A 24,609-nucleotide genomic window follows, 5' to 3' on the forward strand; every position below is an offset into this window, starting at 1 on the left:
CAGACTGGATTGACACTCTGGACTCAATTACCACTCTCAAACTCTATGGGAAGCACTGCACTGCTCCCAGCAGGCGAGGATCCACTCTACCATACTTAATAAAGTTCCCTTCAGACTACTTATGGAGCCAACTACTAAGACTGCGCTTGTAGCCAACACTGGAGCTGCTTGAAGTCAGGAAAGGAAGCAAGAGATTATCGCTGCAGACTATGTAACCACAAAGAAGAATGTATGTATCATCTGATCATGACCTGTCCGGCTGTTGACCATATTAGATCTAACTTGCTGGGCAAATTCTTTGTTGGTAATCAAACCCTAACAAAAGGCGAAATGTGGCTCTTATTGGTGCAAGGAACCCAGCACTCACTGACAGGGCCTTGTTGGAATTTGTTTTAATAATTCTTCATAAACTTGATGCAGGACGTGAAGTCTAGATTTCTCTGCCTTCGAACTGCTGCCTCCTTAGGTTGACTTATATTTATGTTGGATGAGTCATTCACTTTTAATTATCTTTTCTGGTGTCCAATTGTACTGTATAGACTACGTTAGTCTGATCTGTAAAAGCTAAAAGGTTTCATTTAGAAAGCATATGCCAAAAAAATTAAAAAGAAAAAAAAGAAAATGGCAATCCAGTACATAGTACTTGTTTTTTTTGCTGGACTCTCTCATCGATTCTATGAATGTGTTTTGTATGTGTACTATTGGGGCCCATTTACCCCAGAAGGATGTTTATATTCTTGGAAATTAACTCAATTTTTTCTATTAAAGTGGTAGAATTGAAATAACCTTTTAATTTATCATTAAACACTTTAGAATGTGTTGGAGTCCACCTGATACGATTACATGAAGAGAACTTTGTCTTCAATATTAGATAGATGCAGATTTACTTTGACAACTAGCATATCGTGATCACATAGGTCTATTTCCAGCACCCGAAACTCTACACATTGTCCAAAAATGCATGGTCATAAAGATGGGTCATTATGAGTTTTGTGGTATCCTGCTGGTAAATCTGGCGAGATAACACCAAACAGAATTACTGTCACTGTCACTCAGTCTGCCGGAATTACCGAGTACCAGTAAGGGTAAGTTAATCCCTATTCCATGAAATCTCCTAGGTGCCAGTAATACTAGCTTTTTTGGTCGGTGGGGTGCCTGACTTACCTCCATCTCTTTGCTGGAGGTAAATCAGGCTACCCACTGTCAAACTTGGGATATACTGGTCTGGAAACGTGCCGGTAAGCGGAATTACTGGCACGTTAATTCCAGACCGGTATACTCATAATGAGGCCCATGCAGGAGTCCGAGCTGTCCCTGCTCCATGTGTTTTACTGGGGTTGTCCCCCCTTAATGTTCCCATTTAACATTCGTAGGCCCTATTCATGCAGCAGATTAACCCATCTTTCATCATATATGTTCTGCAAACTGCAGGGCAACTTCTACATATAGAGTTAAGGTCTCCAGCCACGATAATGTCCCAATCACTTAGGGGATGTGTAGACATTTCCATGACTGTGCAGATTTTCTCAATAAACGACTCTAAATCAGAATTTGAGGGGTTCCAGTAAAGATTAATTAAAATCAAATGTTTAATCAATTTCCCCTGCGACATCTGAACTTTGAGTGCCATAATGCCCTAATGCCTATTAGAAATGAGTTCCATATTGATAGCTAAGTTATTCTTAACTGCAATAATTATGCCACCGAAGGTCTGCCCAAATTAGGTCGAATGGCTAACTGTTGGAAAGTGGTGTACCCATCAAATGTAAAGGGCGTTAGAAGCCACACCTCTTGAAGAAATAAAAACGTTCTCGCAAAGCTCTCAATACTCGGCCGGGATTCCAGCCGCTTTGTACACAGCAGGGGGCGTGGCATCCCCTCAGCCAATGAGGAGGCTCAAACCGGGACCATCCCTGCTGCAAGCCTCCACACGGCTGGAGGCTGCCATCGTCCCCCGCCGGGGATTCAGGCATGTTTTTTTTATAATTTATTTTCCCTCCCTCCCCACCCCCCCAACCCCACTGTAAGCGGATTCAATTCAACACTACAGCTAAGTCAAGGCCTAGTCTGGGATGCTGAGGGAAACCCTTATTGATATTTTTTTATGTCCAGTTCGTTTACTCTCGATGACAACCCTTAAATAACACCCCTCTCTTAGAATCCCCCTGACCCCACTGAGCCAAAAAGTAGGTTTGTTTTGCAAATTAAAAGGTTTATTTGAAAATTAAACAATATATATATATATATCACACTTTTATAATAAATTAATGTTTGATAGCACACTTGTGAGGATGATAGTGATCAACAATGGATAATGTTACAGTGGTACACTCTTTTTGATGGTTTAGAAGTGATATAGAGAGGATGAAGTAGCTGAGAATGCTTTTATGGCTTCAAGGACAATGCAATGATGAATGAAAATGCAGTACAGAAAATAAACTTGATATGACTTCCACAAAAGACAATGTAATCACTTTTCTTTGACAATTCACCCCCCCCCTTTATGCAAGGTAAAGAGATGGAAGAAAAGCACACAGTTCTCAGGAATGCAATCAAATATAATTCAGTTCCCTTCTAGAAAGCTTAGAGGAAAGGGGATAATTTTAACACAGGCAAAGTACTTTAAAGGTGGTATGCAAAGAAGTGAAAAATATGCTAAATGATTTTAATTCCCTCTAGAGATTCAGGGTGGGTGACAGCTACTTTGTATTAGTTCAGGATCACTTTAGCAATGCTCTATGAATGATTGTCAGGTTGCAAACAAATTTTAGCAAAAGAAAGCAAGGACAAATATTTTAACACGTGGCTGAAATTAAGCAAAATGTCAAATCGCTGCAAATTTAGTCGCGTGCGTCGAGCGCAATTACGGAGGCACTATAAGGGGTAGCAAGTCGGTTTTAGGTTTGTTGGAAAGCTTAGAATCTTAGCTTTAGGTTCCGGAGATACGGCCGATTTAGTAAAGGTAGTTTTTCGGATTTGAAATTTTAAAGCTCAGAATGACAGATGACAGTTTTCAGTTTTAAAGATGACAGAATGACACGATTCTAGGAGGCAGTTCTAATAGGCTAAAATAGTTTGGATTAGATTACTTTAAACTAAGAGATTGGTTCTGGCACAGTGCTAGCTGGGTACTCACACTACATTTTGGACAGGAATGCGACTTCGTCACCGATCGGGTCAGGATTGGCTGGACTTCTGCTAGCAGTTCTTCACAGCGTTCTGGTCTCTGGTTCTCTCTGGTTCCGGATACAGCACTGCTTTCTGGATACTGCTACAGGTTCTTGCAAAAGTTCTTGGCAAAGAATTCAAACAGCTCACCCGGCTGTTGAATAGTTTGGTTGGTTTTGAGGCCTGCTGAAGAGGATTCAGCTTGTGGATTCAGGCCTCTCTGCTACAAATTCTGGAGTTAATTTCTGGTCTCTGGAGATTGCTGGATGTGAAGTCTGAAGTCTCCCGGCAAAGCATCCCGCAAGAAAGTGGAAAGTGAATGTCCCTACCTGGGTTCCAGTGGCTCTTTTTATGTGTTTTGAAAATGGGTGTGTGCCTGGGCCTAGCTAAGCCTGCCCCTCGCACTTATCATTGGCCAAGCTTTCCTCTCTCCCTTGATTGGGGGAAAGAAAAGGAGTGTCAGGGTGATGCTGTAGGTTCTATGGTCAGAGGAACCTCCCCTTGTCAAATTGCACACAAATCTATTTCTGACCCAAATACATATTTATCTATGTACCATTTTTCTCATATTATAGGTCCAGTTAACATATTTTCTGTAGCACCAAACCATCCGATCCCTGTCTTTGTACGATGTCGTGTCCAATTATGACAGAATTCTCCCCTTTTCATCCAGATAACGACCTCTAAACCTTTCCAGATTTTACACAAATGTGCCCCAGGGATATGGGTTGCAGATGATAAAGTGTCAGATTTTTAACATGCATACATTTGGAGGAACAACCTTTTTTTCTGCTACTATCCCCAAGAACATACCACAGGGTCCTAACACCTCTTAAAATGTGCACAGAAAAATCACAAGAATGATGATGTTGTTTATATCATTTTTACAAGTCCGCACTATGAATTATCCATCTTCTTAAAATCCTGCTCTGGCCCCCAAAGGGGTGTGGTTTTCCAAAGCACATGGTGGAATTTCTGGTTTATCCACTTCCCCCAAGCTCAGCTTGCTCTCACAGGCACTGCCCGTCCCAGTTTCTCCCAAGAGGAAGCCATTTTACGACCCCTCCAATATAACATTTGCCTGAGCCAGGGACAGTGCTTTGTTTAGTTTCCTGTAGTCCCCAGGTGCCACTCCCCTAATTCAATCAGAGAGGTGTCATCTCCTTTTGGCAGGGGCAGCAGGATGCAGCCAGGCCTGGGAACACAGCTGCTGAATTCCCTCTCCTGTCGGGGGTAGTTGCCGGGCAGAATTCACTCTCTTCCAGCCAGGCTTCCGCTAATGTCACTTTAGTTCCCAGTTTTCTACATTCAAATCACACTGACAATTTTTACACATGCAGCTAGAACGCTGATTCTGAGTTCAAAACTATGGCATTTCAACAGTTGCAAACTATGTTACACTCAAAAGTAGGTCACTCATTTATTTTAAACATTTTGATTTTAGTGGCTTTAAACCCAAATTCACTTAAGCTGCTGACATCCCCAGCTATTTTTTATATATACATAAAATAATTACTTCCTTCAAGTCATTTCAGAATATAGTTTTACATTGTATCCACCTCTTAGCAAGTCTTTCCTTGGCCTGGTTTGGGTTCATTTGTTCAGTTCTACACAAAAGTCTGGTGGTTTTAAAACGCCGGCTTTCTGATAGTGGTGAGCACCAGTATTGCATCCATTTTTGACATTAAGAAAATGAATTCCCCACAGTTCTGGGTTGCTTTTGGCAATCAGCATTGCCATTCCCAATGGTTTCAGGCTACTGTGTGTGTAGCCCAATGGTGGTTTTAGGCAGTGCCCTCCTGTGCTCACAACATAGGCAAAAATGGGTGGCAGCCTATTCTTCATGTTTTCCCTGTGCACTCTCTCTTCTTTTATGTTGTCTTTTGGGAGCGAATGTGCTAGGAACACTTTTGTTTCCAGTGCGTCTTTTCTTTTTTTCTTTTTTCTGTCTCGAAACACTGCAGTGATTCGTGACAGAAAAAAAGCTTTTAGTACCCCAGTTTGGGCCGGGGTACTAATAGCAATATGCCCCTCACGGCGGGGGCCTTACCGAGTCTGGTAATGCCCCAGGGCCTTTGTTAAGGCCCTCGTGAACTAAGAGCCCCGGGGCATTACCTGACTCAGCAATGGCCCCGCCGTTCGGGGCATATTGCTTAAATAACACATCATTATACACGAGTATTCATAATACATTTGTCATGCATGTATTTCTGCCAAAAAAATAAAAATAAAAACCAAATTATAATACCTGCCAAACAGTGTCAATAATTGATCATGAACCTTGTTGGCTCCTGGGCATATTATGACAAGGCATGACAAACGATGAATGCCAGGAAGATGATGGCGTGCCTGCATATGTGCTGGCAACATATGGCACATGACTGATGTGTGAGCAAGAGCACATCCTGACAAATGATGGATTCATATTGCTATATATGATGGTAATAGGTAGAAATTGGTGCAAATACTTGGCATATGATGTGTACACCTACAAAGCAGAAACAAACTACTATTTATTAATTAGCAACACTGCTGGCTTAGATGTTTATTGCATCATGTGGTATTGTACCATCTATGTTTTCTAATGGTCTAAAACCACAAATGCAATCGTTAATATAAGAAAAAAAAAATTGTAACTTTACTAAATTGGCATTGAGAAATCAAAAAGTCGATGAAGGTCTACAAACACGTGAGACAAACTACACAGAATACCGAGTAAGAGAAGCGATATTACTTCATTTGGAGGCTTCACGTTTTTCAGACGAAGTTTATGAGTACTGAAATGACAACAATTATGTATCTCGATCCGGGCTTCGCTAAACAGAAAATGACCCAAGTAAAAACGTTTGCACCGATTACCAAAAGATGTCCCTCCGCCTCCTGCATTACGACTGTGGTAGGTAGGCATGTAAGTAGTAAAAGTCCATGCATTTATCAGTAGGACCTATTTAGAAAAGTAAATAATCAGCAGGACTGAATAAAAGAAAACCTAATGTTCCTACTTGCATGGGTCAAGTGTGAACATAATGTGAAAAATAGAAACATCTTCCAATTGAGCTATTATGCAAAAGGTAACTGCATTGCCCAATGCCATTGCAAAACCATATGTGGCCATAACACAAAACATCTGTGTAGTCATTGATGCAGGCCCAGAGTAGGGGAAAGCCATTGGAGGCAGTGGTCTTTTTAGACCCGTGTCATAAAAGGGTGCAAATTTAAAAACATGCATTGAAAGTCTCATTCAGACCCTTTATAGCCTGTGACATATTTATTTATTTATTTATTGTGTTTAATGTGATATAGTTTTATACACAAAAAAATGTGCACATAAATCAAAATTCACAAATTCATATATACGCATAAACAAATATAAGCATAATTTAACACAACCTAACAAAACATCTAAGAATTAATATGGGTAATTTCATACTAGCTTAAAACCAATTGCCATTCAAAGTTAAAACAATAATTAATCCAAATTCAAATAAGTTCAGCAAAGACTTTAAAACAGATATTACCCATTTCTCATATCAAATCTAGTACTTCATTGTGTCATGGGCACAAAATTGATTTCTCTATACACAGTAAATGGACTGTTATTATTCGCCCTTACACAGCTGGATAATAGATCACTGATCAATGATATCATTTAACAGTTTATCAACTTGAATCCAAACTCTATACAGTGACAGGTGGAGACTGGCATTGAGAGTATTTAGGCAGTAATGCCAGAACCCATCCTCTTGGATATAATCATGATTATGGATGAATCTGTCATAATGCTTAATGTAAACAGGGCCCATCTCCATACATGAGGTGAAAATGTGTTTGGCCGTCTCTGGCTCTGATTGTTTTTTACAAATGTGACAAAAGCACTCTGTTTTAGGTATAAGACGCTCGGGGCAAATCACCGTCAACAATGGGAGATGATTAATTCACAACAGCATCATGAATCGCCGTAAATTGGCTGAGGGACAAAGGTTTCAATATTGTTGGGCTTTCATATAAGTATATACTACATATGTAACAAATTTATAATTCTTCAATTTCTACAGATGTTCAAAATAGTTTTGCCAATCCCAGAAGTTCAAATGCTTTCTTAACAGATACTTCAGTTGTTACATCACCCCACTTTGGGGTCCAGCCAATAGATTTTAAACAATATGGCCATATCTTCTGTTAGTTTGGTTTGCTTACAACTTCTACTATCTTCCTCAATACAAGCCAACAGGGGGTTAGTAGTGCTGTTATGAATTTTAATAAACAGTTCAGCCCTCTTTTTTAGCACAACCGATTTCAGTGAGAGTAACCCCAGTTCCAACCTCAAGATGGCCATCGGTATACACTGAGGGAGACCCAGGAGCTTCTTCCAAAACTTTCCCTCAATTATCTGTAGCCATTCTAATTTCATATTAATCAGGGTCTCAAGTGCATACGTAATAATTGGCACAAGACATTATATATACAACTGACACGCACGCCAGATGGAATATCCACTCTGAGTGCGGGTGAATTGACAGATCATAGACGTCAGTTGAGCAGCCTTAACTCTACAAACCTGGATGCAAACTTCATAATTGCCTTTGCTATCAAAGTCAACCCCCAAATATCTACATGAGTGGGCATAGTGGATTTCAACTGAGATTATATGCATATGTGGATGGGCAATCTTAACATGCTAATATAATATAATTTCAGTCTTGTTCTGATTGATTTTCAATTCATTTCATTCAGCATATTCCCATAGACGTTCCACAGTTCTAAGTAGCCCACTAAAAGTGTGGTAAAAAATAACCAATTCGTCTGCATATGCCATTATAACACAGTCTTTAATACCAATCTTGGGGGGGCAGTTTAATACTTCCGAGAGGAACTCTGGGATATCAGAAACAAACAGTCTGTAAAGCAAGGGGGCAGGAACGCACCCCTGCTTCACACACCTGTTTTGCATTATATGCAATGTCATAGTATCACCACAGTCCAATCTAAGTTGTGCCGAAGTATTACAGGGAAGTAATTGCAAATAATGTAACAGACCTTCAGGGCAAGACATCTTTTTCAGTTTATCCCACAACTTCTTTCTATTGACAACATCAAATGCCACCTTAAAATCTATGTAAAGGGCATAAAGAGGGGGGCTATTCGGTAAAGTGCTTTGTCCCTGAGACTGTTCATTATGAATAAATTGTGCGCAGTCGAATACCCCGTTCTGAACCCACTCTGGAAGCAATCAAGAATCCCTATATTGTCTACCCAGAATTGCAAATTCTGAAACAATAACGAAGCAAACATCTTTCCTGTGCAATCCAGCATTGACAATAATCTATCATTTCTGGGTTCTGTCATGTTTGCTTTTTTTAAATACTGGGACCAAAACCGCAGTCTGCCATGTGTCAGGAATTTGACCCTCACGAAAAATCTTCTCGAACATTATTTTCATGAGATTAGCCCAGAAAGTAGGATTCTTCTTCATGACTATATTCGATAACCCGTTGGGTCCAGGTGCTCGTGATGATTTAAGATTACCTATTTTAGGAACCAATTCTTCCACAGTAACTATGAAAGGAGGCAAAACTTGAATAATACTATAGAGCGGTGCAGCTATCTCACCTTCTGCGCCATTACGACTTACAATAAATCTGGTCCAATCTTGTACACTTATGGGATTTATCTGTGGGGATATCCTACTCCCACATGCTCTCCCCAGAAGAGCCCATATATTACGCAAATTTCTAGAGAAAAGTACCTTGACTGTATGTTGCCAACATTCACGTTTTTTTGCTCTTTTGCGTAATTTAGACCAGAGCTGATATTTGTTCTTTAATATCCTGATTTTACAGTCGGCTTCCATTATGGTACTTCAAATGGCTCTGATTTTACGTATATCCCTTCTGAGCTTAAGTTTAGTATCACATATTTCTTTATCAAATGGGGGTTTATTCCTCAGGTCATTGATAATTAAAGCCTAGTGGAAGCAAGTTTCCCAGAGAACGTTTGAATCCATTTATCGATGTCATCAAGTGGTATCGAGTTGAACAAGCTAGAATAGTTCATATCCCATATTCTGATAGATTGGCCGGCACTTATATATTCTTTTCCGACCAGACTAAACGAGTAGATGCATGATTTGTTAAGAGATTACCAAGTTTTACAATCGGAGGGGAGTGTTCAATCCCACCCAGAGATAAAATCAGTGCTTCACGATCGCTCCAGTAGTTTTCGTGTATGCTCAAAACCTTTATGATGGATGCCACCTCCCCAGTAGTAAAAATATAATCTGGGGTGCTACAGGCAGCTCCCATCTTCCAGGTGAGTTTCCCCGGGTGGTCGCTAAGCATACACCAATTGATAATTTTCAGGTTCCATCCCTCAAAGAATTCAACCAGCAATCACCCTCCAGAACAATAATATTATGTTCCATACAACTGGAAGGGAATAACGCCTCATTTGTAGTGGTTCCACTTCCCCCTCGGATGTGAAAATTTAAGTCTCCTGCAATGATTATGTTGTTATTATCAGCCTTACTTATCCAGTTACCTAATAGGTCATGTAACTGTTCCTGTATCAGTTCTCTATATTTGGCACCCGGGGGATTGTAAATATTTACAACAGTATCTTTTCACAACACCCTCTCACCGACATAGTCACTTCAACTGCGTTGATGTATTCAGCAGAAGAAATCTGAATCTGTTTCGAGATTATAGACATTTCAACCCCTATTAACATTCCTCCTTAGGGTCTCCCTATCCGTCCCTTTTGTGCAGGAGTATGATATAACATATATCTGTCAATCACAATGGGAGAAAGTAGCAAAGTTTCTTGTAACAAAAAAAAGAGTGGTTAGTGATGAGGGACAAAGAGCCGGACCAACGGTAAGGAGTCTGCAAGCCACTTAAGAGTATTCTGAATGTCACTCATTTGCACATGTTTCCCATCTTTCAGAATCGGTTTGTTCTTTTTATTATACTTTGAAGCCTTATCTTTCACAGTTATCGGTGGGTCTTCGGCCTCAGGATTGATATCCGCTCCAATGCCTACTTGTGCCAAACTAATCTTATGCGTACGGATAAACTGTACAGATGCCAGTACCTTACAATGTAGTGCCATCACATTAGGATTAGTTACTTTTAAGGGTTCAACAAAAGAGAAGTCTTCCGAAAAGATCACCCTAAATTGGGGTATCTTGTGTAGATTAGATAAGACTTCTCTCCTTGCCAGCCATTTGCCTCTCATTTTCATTGATATTTTTTATTATACAAACTTTATTTCCGTTCATTGAAGGATCTCTTGAAGATACAGATGCATCAACTTCAAGGACTGAGCATACCCGTTTCCTCGCTTTCGGCTTCCCGCGGGGAGTAGAACATTTGTTAATGCTATTGTCAGAATCATTAGAGAGTACTGATTCTTGACTACTGCTGCTGACAAGCGAGATTTCATTAGGCTTTTCTGCCAATACCCATCTTGTTAGCGTTCCTGGCCCTTTTACTTGTCGCTTTTGTGCCTTAAGTGCCCTTTTGCGTGCCTTTTTAGACCTTAAAGGTGGAATCTCCGTATCAGGAAGGGGAGACGCTACTTCCACAAGTACTTTTTTAGATGCAGCTTTTTTTAGCTAAACGTCGCTGCTTCTGAGAAAAGAAAACCACAGAGTTTTCCTTAGGCTCTACCGGCACTTCTTCATTTGTGATATTTTGGGAATTCGCCAACTCACCATCACCGGATTTATTTACTAATTGCACATTCTCAGTGGTGAGCATAGGATCAGGCAAATTCAGATGCAACACTGTGTTCACATGAATTCTTCCGCACAACTTCAGGAGAATTTTTAAGGCAAATTGGAGTGATGCCATAGAAGCTTGGAGCTCAGCGATTGCAGTGGAATTAGATAGACTCCAAACTTGGTCGAGTGGCATCATGGCACTCGGAGTCCTTAGTAGTTATTTGCAGATTGGGAGACTCCGAAAAGCCGCCCCGTGGCTATTTCTACCATAGGGCTGCCTACCGAATGCAGTACCTGGGCATCCACAGTTCACACTGCTTCTTTTGTGGATATAGGTTCGAACACATTTTGCATTGTGCTGCTACTAGATGGAGGGGCCATTTAATGTTGTATTGAAAAACAGAGATCTAAAAGAAAATTGTTGTCGATGTCCTCAAAGTTAATAGTGTCCGCAGATAGATTCACCATCTGTACCGGACCCAACATCTCCACAGAAGCTATTTTGTTGTTGTCAGGAAGGGATCGTTGGAATAATGCCGGTATTGTTCCTCTGTCATTCAATTTGGGTGCAGGTAACGTCACCGCACTCGGATTGTCAGTAGTCCAATCCTTTTTTGCTTTGCCCTTCCTTAAATTATAGCTATATTTATTGATCTTACTTTCGGGAGCATGTTACCAAATTGCTATGGTTTCCACAGACTGGGCGCCAACAGTTAAAGGCTGATCCCCTAATAGGGCAATCCAGAGAAATAGAAGAGGGCGTTCTACCAGCCTGTAGTAATGCTGTCAGCACCAATAACACGAGGTTTATGAAGAAGGACAATATACTGGGGAATCAAAGCACCAGTGACATGGGATAGCTAGTATATCAGTAAAAAACAAGTGCTATGGGATCAAAGGGGACTATACCCCCGCAGTCTCCCACACGCAAATGCAAGCAATAGTGTTCCTGCTTACCGTATGAAGTTGAAGTACCGGTCTGCCAAATCAGGTGCTAGATGTAAGAGGCAGTATAGGAATAATCCTGCCCTCACCTGCCCCCGAGTGACCACGAAGGACCATTTCCAATCCACGTGACCCCGCAAGCGTTCTGCGCTGTTCTGGGGATTAAGTAATATTGCAGAGAGATTTTTCACAGCAGCTCCGCCTCCGCAATGAAAACGGTAGAAAGACTTGTTTAGGAAAAACAACACGTAACAGACCACGAAGAACCACTTCCAATCCACTTCACCCTATGCGTGCTCTGCGCTGTTCTGGGGATTAAGAAATATTGCAGAGAGTTCGTTCACAGCAGCTCCGCCTCCGCAATGGAAATGGTAGAAAGACTTGTTTAGCAAAAACAACATGTAGCAGACCACGAAGGACCACTTCCAATCCACTTCAACAATTTACACTTTGGGACAACATAGCTGAAGAGTGTATGCCACTCCTCCATCTACTTGGGTGCAAAGTTAAAAGGCCTACCTTGTCTGGCATTTGCTTTGATATATATGCTATATCATCGTGAAGCATCCACAGAGTGGCATATGCCACAACTAAAGTGAAATTTATAAACTATGCAAATAAACCACTGCAAGACGCTAGAACTTTCAGCTGTGAATTCCTTCTGAATGCAGCTCCTCTATAAGAATCAGGAGGCCTTCTGCAGTCCATTCTGGTCCAATAAATGTGCTTATCACATCTTGCAAACATAATTTTTTGAGATTTACTCCACACACGAAACCCTTAATCTGCGTCCAATTGCCGCCTGGGTAAATCCATTATTTGAAAGGACTGCACACTTTGATGCACTTCCCCGCCAGCACTCTGCCCTGGTTCTAGTGTGTACAATAGTAGGCAAAGCAACAGGAAATGCCTTCCATTGCCGAGAACAGAAAGGGTCATGCACAGAGTATTTCTATTATGTTTACATTTTACATTTTACGTTTATACCATTGAAATACAAATATAAAAATAAAAATACACACATTGCAACAGATGGGCACTGCAGAGCTAGCACCAGCCATTCAACCTAATGGCCAACAGTAGCCAAAGCACATCAAAGTGAAGGGCTTGGGGCACTGCCCGTCTCTCCTCCTGCCTGCAGGTTTCTATTGTGAGTGAGGGTACCCGCGTGTCCCTTCTTGTCACCAAATGTGGATAACAGTTTGGGGGACACTTCCTGCTTCGTTGTTTCACGACTGCAAGCGATGTGTAGTGCTGTGTTCTCCGTGCCTCACAGGGCTATCCACTTCAAATGCCCAGGTTCAAAGAAAGGTTTAACAACTTGATGGACAAAAGTCCTTCTGTACTTAATTAAGTAAACGTGTGCTTAAGCCCCCTGCTCCCCCGCTCCTCAATTTAAATAAGTGGAATATCTTTAAAGCAGGATGTTGTATCACTGGGGGTCTCTGGTAGTGCACGCTATTTACTATCACAAAACATGTCTAAAATTAAAAATACCATTTTGAATCCTTCAATGTCTCAACTACTCATTAAACTTCCTTGGTGGGCTCCTTGGCGGGCCGTGCTATGTTGCCGCTCAAAGAAAGAAGACATAGGAACTGCATGTACAGACATATGACTCCTCTTTTCGAAGGTCTTTCTTTCGTGTGGATGTTTAAAGATGTACTTTCCTTCACAGCGTTTGATCTGTGCTATTCTATACAACATATATTTGCCATCTTTGATCTCAACGTTCGTGGCCTAATCTATTGTGCTTGTCTTCGGTTTTATTGATCCGTTCTCATGCTGAGAAAATCAAGTCTCACTTTTATGGGATAGATTGAAGAAAGATAATGCAGCTACCTCCTAGACAGCAGTTTAAGTCTGTGGAGTAACAGAGAAAACAGGAGATAAGACTTTTACTACTCTGCCAAGCCTTCACTTGAACTCAGAGGGTCATTAAACAGGTATGTGTCATTTGGCATATCTTTGTGGCTGTGTGTGTTTAGCGCACATGCATGCGAGTGTGTGTATATGCATATGTGTGTGTAGAAGGGCATTGGGCGTTTCTGAAATTAAATGTCTAATGCATAACGTGTTTTAATATATAAACAGAGCATCGATATGGCAATTATATTGCATTAATTTAGGTAAGGTTAGACTTTATTAAATTGGACCCGTCGTACATATTGCATGCTCCCTATTGGTCGGCATATGCAGAGGAAAATAAATCATGTCTAGTATTACAGCGTTCATGTCTGAGAATTAGGGTTTTGACGAGTCTTTGTGCAATGCAAATCGTAAAACCCAGACTACGCACTTTTTTCTGGTTCTAATGGCCTGCCATTACACGAGGAATCTCGAAACCAGAAATAAACATTCCCTTTTGGGGATTTCTTTTGAGTTGTTTGGGAACGTTTTGTGCAACCTACATTCCACATGCGGATGCATCATGCAGCACCCATAATGTAACCCTCTGCCTACCATTAAACAATGTGCACCAAACTCTACACACCATGTTATCTATAGAGCATTTTGGTGATGTCTGCTAACATTCGCCTAAAGGTGGAACCAAGTAATAAGAGGTGTGAGTTCCAAAAAACGCACATTGTTATTAAAATTCCTCTGGAGAGCTTTTATTACAAGTGGCGTGGCGTATACAACTCTGAAACATAAAGTATACCCATCATGATGTTCTTCCATGCGTTAAATCGTATGTATGATACATGACCTGCACTGACACATGTAAGCAGTGTCCAAGGAAGCGCAGCCATCAATATATTAGAATGAGATATGGAACCCGTCTTTAGGCTCCCATTATTTCGTTGCGACTCTTCCTCGTCCCAGTCCTATACAAGTCCATGACAGACACCAGTGTAATCAGGCTTGTTTCATTTTATTTTTGTGCTTCCCTACAGACACCTGCCTCTTTATGGGAGGTGTGATAAGAGGCTATTCTACCCTCATAATATGTTTTGTCTGTCTGTCTTTGGCAGATACTAACATATGTAGAAGAAGGTGGATGCAGCATACAGGACATTTGATGGCAACATATGCTGCCTAAAAGTGCAGAAGCCTGATCAGGGTCACGTTGCTAAGCATGAGAGGCATCCGTATTCATGTGCTTGAGGACTCTGATATGGCTTTGAGATGGAAGAGTTTTGAAGAAGGTTTGCTTAAATTACTTTCTGGTAATCATCATCACTTTGTGTCTAACTCTTCCTTGTTCCAGACCTCTTCCCTCCATCACTCCCTCCCTGATAGGACAGGACTTGAGACTGTGACTTGTTATGTGACAGGAGAATATGGCGTGGAGGTGTCCCTTTATAACACCTCCAGAGAATAAATAACTACTGTTCTGCTGGAGAACAGGGATGAAAAATGGCTAAACTGCCTCATCAGTCGCACACTACTACTAAACCAGCAGTGTCTCGGGATGATAGCTCAGGGGCAACGCACTCGCCTTGGAAGCAAGATGACGTGGCACAACACGCTTAGAAACCTCTGAGTATTAAGCACGTTAAATAACCAATTACAACAATTACATTAGAGTGAGGCTGAGCGACAGCTATAACTTCAGGAAACTGTTAGGTGATGAGTAAAAACCCAAAAATCTTAAGTACAATGGGGCTAAAAAAAATATATGTTCCACCAAGGTTCTACAAACATATAAACTTTTGCAAACAACTAATTAGTAAACACTATAAAACATTCTCCTATAAAAGAAAACTAGAGAATTCTTTGATAGAGCATTCTGGGTAGATGAGCTGGAGTGCTCAAGCAATAGAATAACACTGCCACTGTTCAAGGATATGTCTTCAGTTAGAAAGGAGTGGCGTTAAAGTCACAGTAGCTGCAAAAAGCGCTAGGGCAGGCATCACCATTCACAGTATCTTTTGGCATCACGATATGATTCTGGGTGCAATCAGCATCAGGCCGGTGTTGAGTTGGTTATCAGTAACACCAGGTCCAATGCTGCAGTGCTGTGCAGCAGCACCAAAAGGGGGTGGGTCAAAGATGTTGGGGACAGCAGGTGATGTTCGTTTGGAGGTGCTGGAGGACTTGAAGCCCCTGTTGTGCAACAGTCAGCAGAGAGTCCTTTGGACACAGCTATACTCTCCAACTGTTCCCTAAGATTGGTTAGGGGGCCAAGCTGGCATCTCCCTTGCATGACTTCTATTGTCAACTCCTTGCCAGAGGACTTTGGGATAGACTTTATCCCCAACAGAGCACTAGATGAATTCTTCTTGTTATTCTGAGAACCACATCTGTGCCCCCTTTCTCCCCTGTGCCTATTACCTCCCATGAATCATCATACATGGACACTTCAATGACTCTGTGATAGACCAAGTGGTCCAATTACCTCTCAATGTCATCATCACAAGCATAGAAGCACATTCTTGAACAGTGTTGGTTGTTTAGTTGCACAGAAATGTTCTTCTCATCCCTCCTGGTACCCAGCGTCCAAGCTGCGGCAAATGCCAAGGCGCTCGGTATGAACTTCTGCTATTTGTCCATTCTTCAAAATCAGCTTTCAGTGCCATCAAGGAAAAACTGCGGCCCTGAGGCATATCGCCTTGTAGAACAGGTGTATCCTTGACCTCCTAATAGCAAAAGACAATGGAAAGCTAGCCATACTCCTCCTGCTCGACCTATTGGCAGCTTTCAATTTAGTTGTCCACAATATCCTACTACTCACTTAACTACAGCTGCCTCCTTTTCCACCAAAGATGCTGCCTGGGTCCATTCCTTTCTATCAGACGGAACAATGAGGGTGTTTGCCCCCTCAGCAGTTGCCGAACAATCTCCAATCACATGTGGAGTCCCACAGGGCTCCTGTGTCTCCCCAACCCTTCACAATATCTTTACGAATCTCCTGTTTTACCACTTAGATGACATGGGCGTATCATATACTAATTATGCGGACGATATGCAAATTCTCATCAAGCTCTCAGGCACATATGACAAAGACTCCAAACTCTGAAACAAAATTTACAGCATTGTTCAAACATAGATGGCCAAGCATGGCCTTTGTCTCAATGACGACAAGACCGAGCTACTACTCATCTGCTTCAGGCAACGACTCAATAAACTAGATACCCACTATACATCCTTTAACATTGATGCGAATAATATCAAAGTAGCTAAGGATGCCAAAACACTAGAAGTCTTTCACGACTCCACCCATTCCCTCTGTAGACAAGTAAAAGCAACAGCCTCGGCAATGGCATACACTTCCAAATTAATAAACAATCCAGAATGATGGTATTAGAGCAATTGTCGGACTCTGAAAATATGATCATGTCTCTGATGCTAGAAGGGGGTTGCATTAGCTTCCAGTGGAAGCCAGGATTCAGTTTCGTATGCTTACCATAGTCCACAAATGCATAGAAGGCTAGACCCCCAATACATAGTAGAAACGATAATCAAGAATCCTATGGTGAAAAACCTGAGATCATACAATTCCAATTTACTGGTTGTGCCAAAAGCCAACTTGGTTCTTACTGAGAAGAGTGTGTTCTATACTGCAGCCACCAGATTATGGAACTCCATGCAGCCATAGCTTAAATTGGAAATGTCACTGGACAAATTTAAGAAAAAACGGAAGACTTACCTCATTAGGTAATGGTGCTAGAGATCAGTATGGAACTTGGTCTAGTACCGGACCTAGTTTAAGGAATAAAATGGAGACTGCTGTGTGTTTATGTAATCCGTGCCATCTTTGTATGGTGGGATGGACAGATATTTGTGATATCCACTGTTTATGCTTTTGTTCTTTCTCCCTTAGGTGTCACCCCCTGAACCCATATGCCTCCGGGCTGAATTGGTTTGCACGGTACAAATTAATCAAATTAAAAGTAAAAGTAAAGAGGGAGAGAGAGAGAAAGAGAGAGTGAGAGCGAGAGAGTATGGGAGAATGCAAGAGTGCACTCTGTGCAAATGTAATGCGTAGCAGCGTTGTGTAAGGTTTGTGTGGAGATATTGGGTAATATTTGTTATTGTTTCAAAAGTGGCTCATGGGCTGTGGTCGAGGGTGGGGTTTGGGTAATGTGGACATGGGGCACCTAACTATTTTGGTGTAGACTCGGGTTGGGGTACTTGCAGACATCAGAGAGGTGTAATCTCTAGCCAATTTATCACATTGCACTCCTCTTATTCCTTAAAATTTGATAAAGTATAAATTTAGTAGTGGGGTGCCGGGGAGAAAACCAACCCTGACACTAGGTTGTATAAACTATACTATAGACAACAGATAACCACACACTTGTGGATTTCTCCCGTCCCCTGCACACCCAAAAATATTGTGAACACAACCAATTAGTGAATGATTCCTATATGTTCAATTCTGTAATTCAAAAATAACACTTTGCTAATAACTCTTGTCTTATAAAAATTCTTTACTCAAAGAAATGTATATATACACACTTATTCATTTATGTTAGACCATACATAATACCAAACTGTTGAATTTCAAATTTTACTTTGTTGATCATTTCACAATTCGAAATAGACAATATACAGTATGACGTTTGATTATTCAATAATAACCCATCTGGGCAATATTTTCTAGAATAACAATCCGTTAACTTGTGTCTCTACGCGTTTCAGGGTTTGATGCTCCCCTTCTTCAGGAGTTGTCTATTTTCTTCAAAGGTCTTGTAGTTCCATCTATAATAAACAATTTAGATTTATAGGTTTTAAATTCCATTATTCTTTTGTTTTTCACTGTCACTGTCACTTTAATTATGATCTCATAATTAACTAGGTGATTTTGACTAATTCAGTACGGTTTCTCACTCATTATCAGAATTGCCTGTTCAACTTAATGCAAACAATACCAGATAAATAAGAATAGTTCAATCATTTTACACTAATCCAGTTAAAAATATATACCCAGATTGGGTGTCCAGATTTTAGCATGTTAACTTCTTTAGTTAGATCCATTAAAATATTCACCTGTGTGATACTTCCAATGGTGTCTCCCACTTCTGTTTGGAATCTCACCACTGCTTGTGCAGTAAGCTGCCCTTGGTGATGCAATTAGGTCCCTCCTAGTGGTGTGCCCATCAACATAGTTCCTTCACATTTACCGCAAGGGGAATGGGGTATATGTCCGGGAAAGGACGGTTGTATCTGGGTTCGGACCAACTGACACACTTTTTAATATAAATCCAGTCACCAGGGAACAACTGCAGAGGGGGTGACGTTGCTGGTGTTTTCATTGTGGTGCCAGTTGCTTCTTCAGTTCGGAGAGCATAGTTTGTTGGGATACACATTTTATGGATTTGGTTAGGGAGGGCAGATAACTGCTGAATTCCTCCCCCAAGATGGACACTGCCCTGTAAGCTTCTGATGCTTTTCTAACAGGAGATAGTGGTGCATGCATGCAGCGCCCTGTTACCACCTTGTGGTTTGATAAATTGTGGTCTTTGCAGGGCGGTGTGCGCAACCTGAATAATGTAAGTGGAAAACAGTACACCAAGTTTTCCTTGAATGTAGTGCACAGTTTTGGCAGCTTGCTTTTCAATAGGCTGTTGATCTGTTCTACGATGTTGTTGCCTGGGGGGCGTAAATAGTGCACATCTGATGCATAATGCCCAGTAATGCCAAAACTTCTTTGAAAAGTTAATTGAAGAAATGCGTGCCGTTCTCTGACCTTAGTACATCATACACGTCCCGTCCCAAAGAGGAAAAAACACATGCACTAACAATTTGGTTGTGCATTTAGTGTCTGGATGTTCACAAGGTCCTGCCTCCACCCACCGTGACAAGGGATACACGATCACAATGATGGAACAAGATCCATTGAACCTTTCACCCATGTCCACATAATAAATATGCAGTTTGCGTAATGCTTCACTAGGGAGGGGCAAGGTGCCTCTGATAGTTCCCAATGTAAGCCCTGTATTGTAACTCTGACACGTAGTACAATGTCACTGGCGTAACAGGGGCCCCCGCAACCCCCGCGGTGCGGGGGGGCCCGCGGTGTGGGGGGCCCCACCAGCACATGGCTTGGAGGGGGCCCCAGAAAAAAAAAAAAAAAAAAAAAATTTTAAAAAAAAGTTTCTTTTGAAATTCACTCTGCATTCATAAAGAACATTTCTGTAACAGAAATAATTTCTTTATGAAGGCAGAGTGACTACAAAAAGAAACTTTCTTTTTGAAGTCTGAGGGCCCCCGTACCCCATGACATGGAAGACCCTAGGCTGGAGGCCTCCATGTCATGGGGTGGGGGACCCTATGCCTTCAAAAAGAAATTGTTTGTTTTTGAAGCCACTCAGCCATCATAAAGAAATTATTTTGATTATGGTTCGGTCCTTAACTGAAATAATTTCTTAATGAAGTTATAGTGACTTAAAAAAGAAACAATGGGGCTCATTCTGACCATGCCGGTACGGAAACAACGGTGCTGGTAAGCTTACAGGCACTGTTGTTTCCGGACCGGCATATTACAGGTCTGCCTGGTGGGGCTGCCGTGCCTGACAGGTCTGACCCTGCCAGGCACAGCAGCCACGGTAGGCAGACCTGTCACGGAAGCACCGGCACCGTTAACAATGGTGCAGGTGCTTCTGTGTCCCCATTCCCGTGGAGTCTGGGGTTTAACGAAATTACCGGCACCTGATTTCCCAGCCGCCAGACTTGAAATAGCACGGTGGCACCGGGAAGTCAGGCCATAGTAATTTTTTATGGGTCTGGCGGCAACCCGCCGGTAGCACCAGCACGGTTACCGCTGGACCCGTAATGAGCCCCAATTTCTTTTTTAAGTAATAGGGCTCCCCCTCAACTCCAAGAGGTGTGCGTGTATGAGTCTATGGTGAAAGGGTGCACATTCAAATGTATAGCCGGCTGCCTGTGTGTGTATGGTGAAAGGGTGCACACTTAAATGTATGGGTGGCTGTGGGGGTGTGCCTGCATGGTGAAAGGGTGCACACATAAATTTATAGGTGGCTACCTGTGTGAGTGTATGGTGAAAGGGTGCACACTTAAATGTGTGGATGACTGGGTGTGTATAAGGTGAATGGTGTGTGTGTGCTGATGTTGGGAGAGGCGCTAACTTCACATGCGGTGGGGAGGGGGAAACTTATTTGTGTGGGCGCATCCAAATTATTTACGCATTTTAATGAGACTATTCTAGTGCAGATTCAATGTTACAAGCAGTTAACTCTCTCCTATAAGTCTCCTGTTCCCTCTCTAACCTTCCAATCACTCCCCTGGCATGCAAGTACTAAACCCACATCACGATTTCAATCGCCTAAACAATGTGGCATTTGAATGCAGGTACCAACAGTGAAATGCTTTACGTTGGTAATTGCTGGGTTCTTGTTAACAGCAAAAACCAGGTGCCGTTTAAAATCTGTGTCCTGTTCGGTCTGGCAACTGCTCTAAAGGTTAGCCAAGTTGAGTCAATATAGCCCAAAATGTCAGGGGGGGGGGTAGTGCTGAAGCCCAGTCAACTCAATGGTGTTGCGATACTACTTGTGTTTAATGCCTTGCTTACTCCTAGCCCTATTCTTCCTCGTCCCAGTACTTTTATACAAGGCAGTACGTGTGTTTGAGGCACTCTGCCTCATACAAAAGTACTGGGAAGAGGTAGAGGTACATGGAGGTAATGCCTGATTTAGCTACCTGTAATCTTCATCACTCCTAGTCCCACTGTTCCTCATCCCAGTACTTACCTATGAGGCAAGGAGCCTCATACGAAAGCTCTGGGACAAGGAAGAGGGACGCAGAGGTAATTCTGGGCCAAGGAGCTGATTGTGGAGGTTGGGGTGGTGGGTGGGAGGGAGAGTGGATGTGTGGGGGGGGGCAGGATTGTGTGATAAATCATAATGGTTGTCCATGTCCAGGCTAAGCAGGCAGGATATGTGGTATTAGTGGCTAGAGAGGCATTTTGATTTAGCCAGTCTAGTCATTCCTCAGTTTGGTATGACTTTCTTTTAACTGGACATTTCTGATAAAGTAGTCCTGCTAACTTTAATTACCTGGCTAGATTGACATTTGGGTGCTGCCAGTCTAGCCATTTCTTACTGCGGCATTGTATATTTTTTTGGGCATCTGTGATAAAATGATATGATGTGATTCAAGTCATTTATAATGCGCCTGTACACAAGTGTACACAAGGGAGGGATGATAGAGGGAGGACAAGACAAACGATCTCACTAGGCCTTGTGTCATTGTGAGAACGAGAAGTGCAAGGGAAAAGGGAGCAGGGAAGTGCAAGTGAGAGGGGAGGGGAAAACAGGGCAGCAATGCTCTCAGTAAGTGCAGCCAGGGCAGAGCAGCTATTGGTTGTGCAAGGAGAACAATGGACTGCAGGGTTACAGTTACAGCCCCTAAGTGCATGGTAGGCCCGGAGGCAGTGCAAGGGTGAGCAATCAAGAAAGAGCCTGGACTCAGAGAGACTCTGAGGGTAGCCAAGCAGCCAGTCAGTACAGCAGACAGGTAGGTCAGGTAGGTCAGCAGGGGGGGAGAGAGAGCGAAAGCAGCAGAGAAGAGGAAAGCTTTTAGCTGCTTCCGAAACTTCAGGTTGTCCGCCTCAGGTTTGAGAGGGGCAGGGAGGCCATTCCAGTTGGAGGCACCAGCAGAGGAGAGAGGTCTACCCCCACTCTCTGCCTGGAGAAATGTCTAAGCCTTAGAGAGTTGGAGGTAGCTGAGTGAAGGGTTAGAGAAAGAAGGTATTTTGGAAGAGAGCATTGGATTTAGTGTTGGCACTGGCCCCAGAAAGCCTTGTGGGCAATGCAAAGGTTCTTGAACTTGATCCTTGCAGCCAGTGGAGAGATTTCAGGGCTGGAGAAATACAATCCCAGGGCTTGAGGCCAAGGCTAAGTCTTGCAGTCCTGTTCTGGATTATTTGCAGATGACGGAGACTAGAGGAAGACAGATTGAGAAAGTGGCTGTTGCAGTAGTCCAGCTTAGAGACAGTGAGCTTCTGGTGGAGAGTGAGAAAGGGAAGAGTCCCTTTGAGGAGGAGCAGCTGGTAGTGGGACTTCTTGGTGATGTCCGAGATGTTAGGAGAGAAAGAGAGTGTGGCGTTGAAGATGACACCAAGGTTTTTTGCCTCGCAGGAAGGCAAAGGAAGAGGGCCCAAGGTGGTCTGCTATAGTGAGAGAGGAAACACAGTGGCAAGGGTCCCAATGAGAAGGATCTCTGTCTTACTGGCATTAAGGCAGAGATTGTTGGAGGCGCACCAATCCTGAATCGTGGATAGACAGTCAGGAATGAGCAAGAGAGGAGAGGAGGATGAGGGGAGCCTGAAGGAAAGCTGAGTCATCTGCACAACACTGAAAGTTAGAGGATAAGGTAGAGATCAGGGAGGCCAAAGTGGCCAAGTAGAGGTTGAAAAACCAGCGTGAGAGGATAGAGCCCTGGGGAATGCCACAGGTAGAGAGAGGTGGTGGAGAGAATGGGACCACGATCGACCTGGGAGCAGAGTGGCGGTCCAAGTGGAAGTAGGTCAGTCACTCTAGGGTCTGATCTGTGATGCCCAGGTTCTCACAGAGTCGATTGATCAGGATGGCGATGTTGACCCTGTCGAAAGCAGAGGAAAGATGAAGGATGAGAATAAAAGGAATGCTGGAATCAAGGTTAGAGAGCAGCACAGGTGTTAAGGAGAGGAGTTTCCATGCCTCTGGCAGCTCTGAAGCCAGACTGATGGTCATGGAGACAACCAACAGATTCAGTGTGGAGAGTAAGCTGGGAGATGGCAAGCTTTTCCAAGAGTTTGCTCAGGAAAGGTGGAGATTGAGCGATAGTTTTCCAGCAGGTAGGATCAGCAGACTGCTTCTTGAGGAGTGGGTGCACAAGGGAGTGCTCAAAGGGAGAGGGGAACATTGCAGTGGCGAAAGAGTGATTACAGAAATCAGCCAAGGCTGGAGTGAGGGTGTCAATATGGGCTTTGATGGTTCTGGAGGAGCAGCGGAGCACCTGTTTGGACGACACTTTCATAGATCGGACTTGTCTAGAAACCTCGTCAGGTGTTGTCAGAGAGAAAGAGGAAAAAGGAGGAGGTGAGAAGAGATGGCCAAAATGGGCCGAGAGAGGAAGAGGACATAGAGGACAGGATGTCCTGAGATTTAGCAGAGAAATGAGAGGCCAGAGCTGTACAGAGGGCATGGGAGGGAACAGAAGAGGTATAGACCACAACAGGATTCACCAGTTCCTTGCAGATTTTAAAGAGTTTGGCCGTGTTGTTCGAGGCCATGGAGACACATGCTTTATTGTGTGCTCTCTTCTTGATGAGTGTTATTGCTTTGACTGGCATTTTGCTGAAAACAGTCTAGGTATGTCTAAATGTGGCCTGGCATTCTGTACTATAATGTTATTACGTGTTTACACTGGTCTACATTGTGCAGCCAGTTGGAAGCATTAATGTTCCTGTGCACTGTTGGTGACTTGCATGTATTGGATTGTGTTACCCTACAAAACAATTGCAAACACTCTGGCTTTATAGCCAATTTATCTCAGAAAGTGTGCTGTATATTGCATTAAAACACATATTTATATCTTTTTCCTAGTGCTGTGTGCGGCATACCCCTTCAGCAGCACGTCCATACGTATTGTGCAAGCGTGACAGTCTAGGCCGGGCCAGAGTGTGGCGCAACCCGTGATTTGTTGCCGAGTTGGGGGGCCCCCTCAGCATGGCTCGCAGGGGGGCCCCCACATTTTGTGTTACGCCACTGTACAATGTATGGACACATTAGTCAAGTTCTCCTATAGGGTTGGGACAAACAGGTCCTCCAGTATGTCTGCTGCAATGTGCTGTTTGGAAACGTGTGATGGATGGTGTAAATGGTTAA

Source organism: Ambystoma mexicanum, chromosome 6p, assembly GCF_040938575.1.
Source record: "Ambystoma mexicanum isolate Mex_15411 chromosome 6p, UKY_AmexF1_1, whole genome shotgun sequence".
NCBI classification, from domain to species: Eukaryota; Metazoa; Chordata; class Amphibia; order Caudata; family Ambystomatidae; genus Ambystoma; species Ambystoma mexicanum.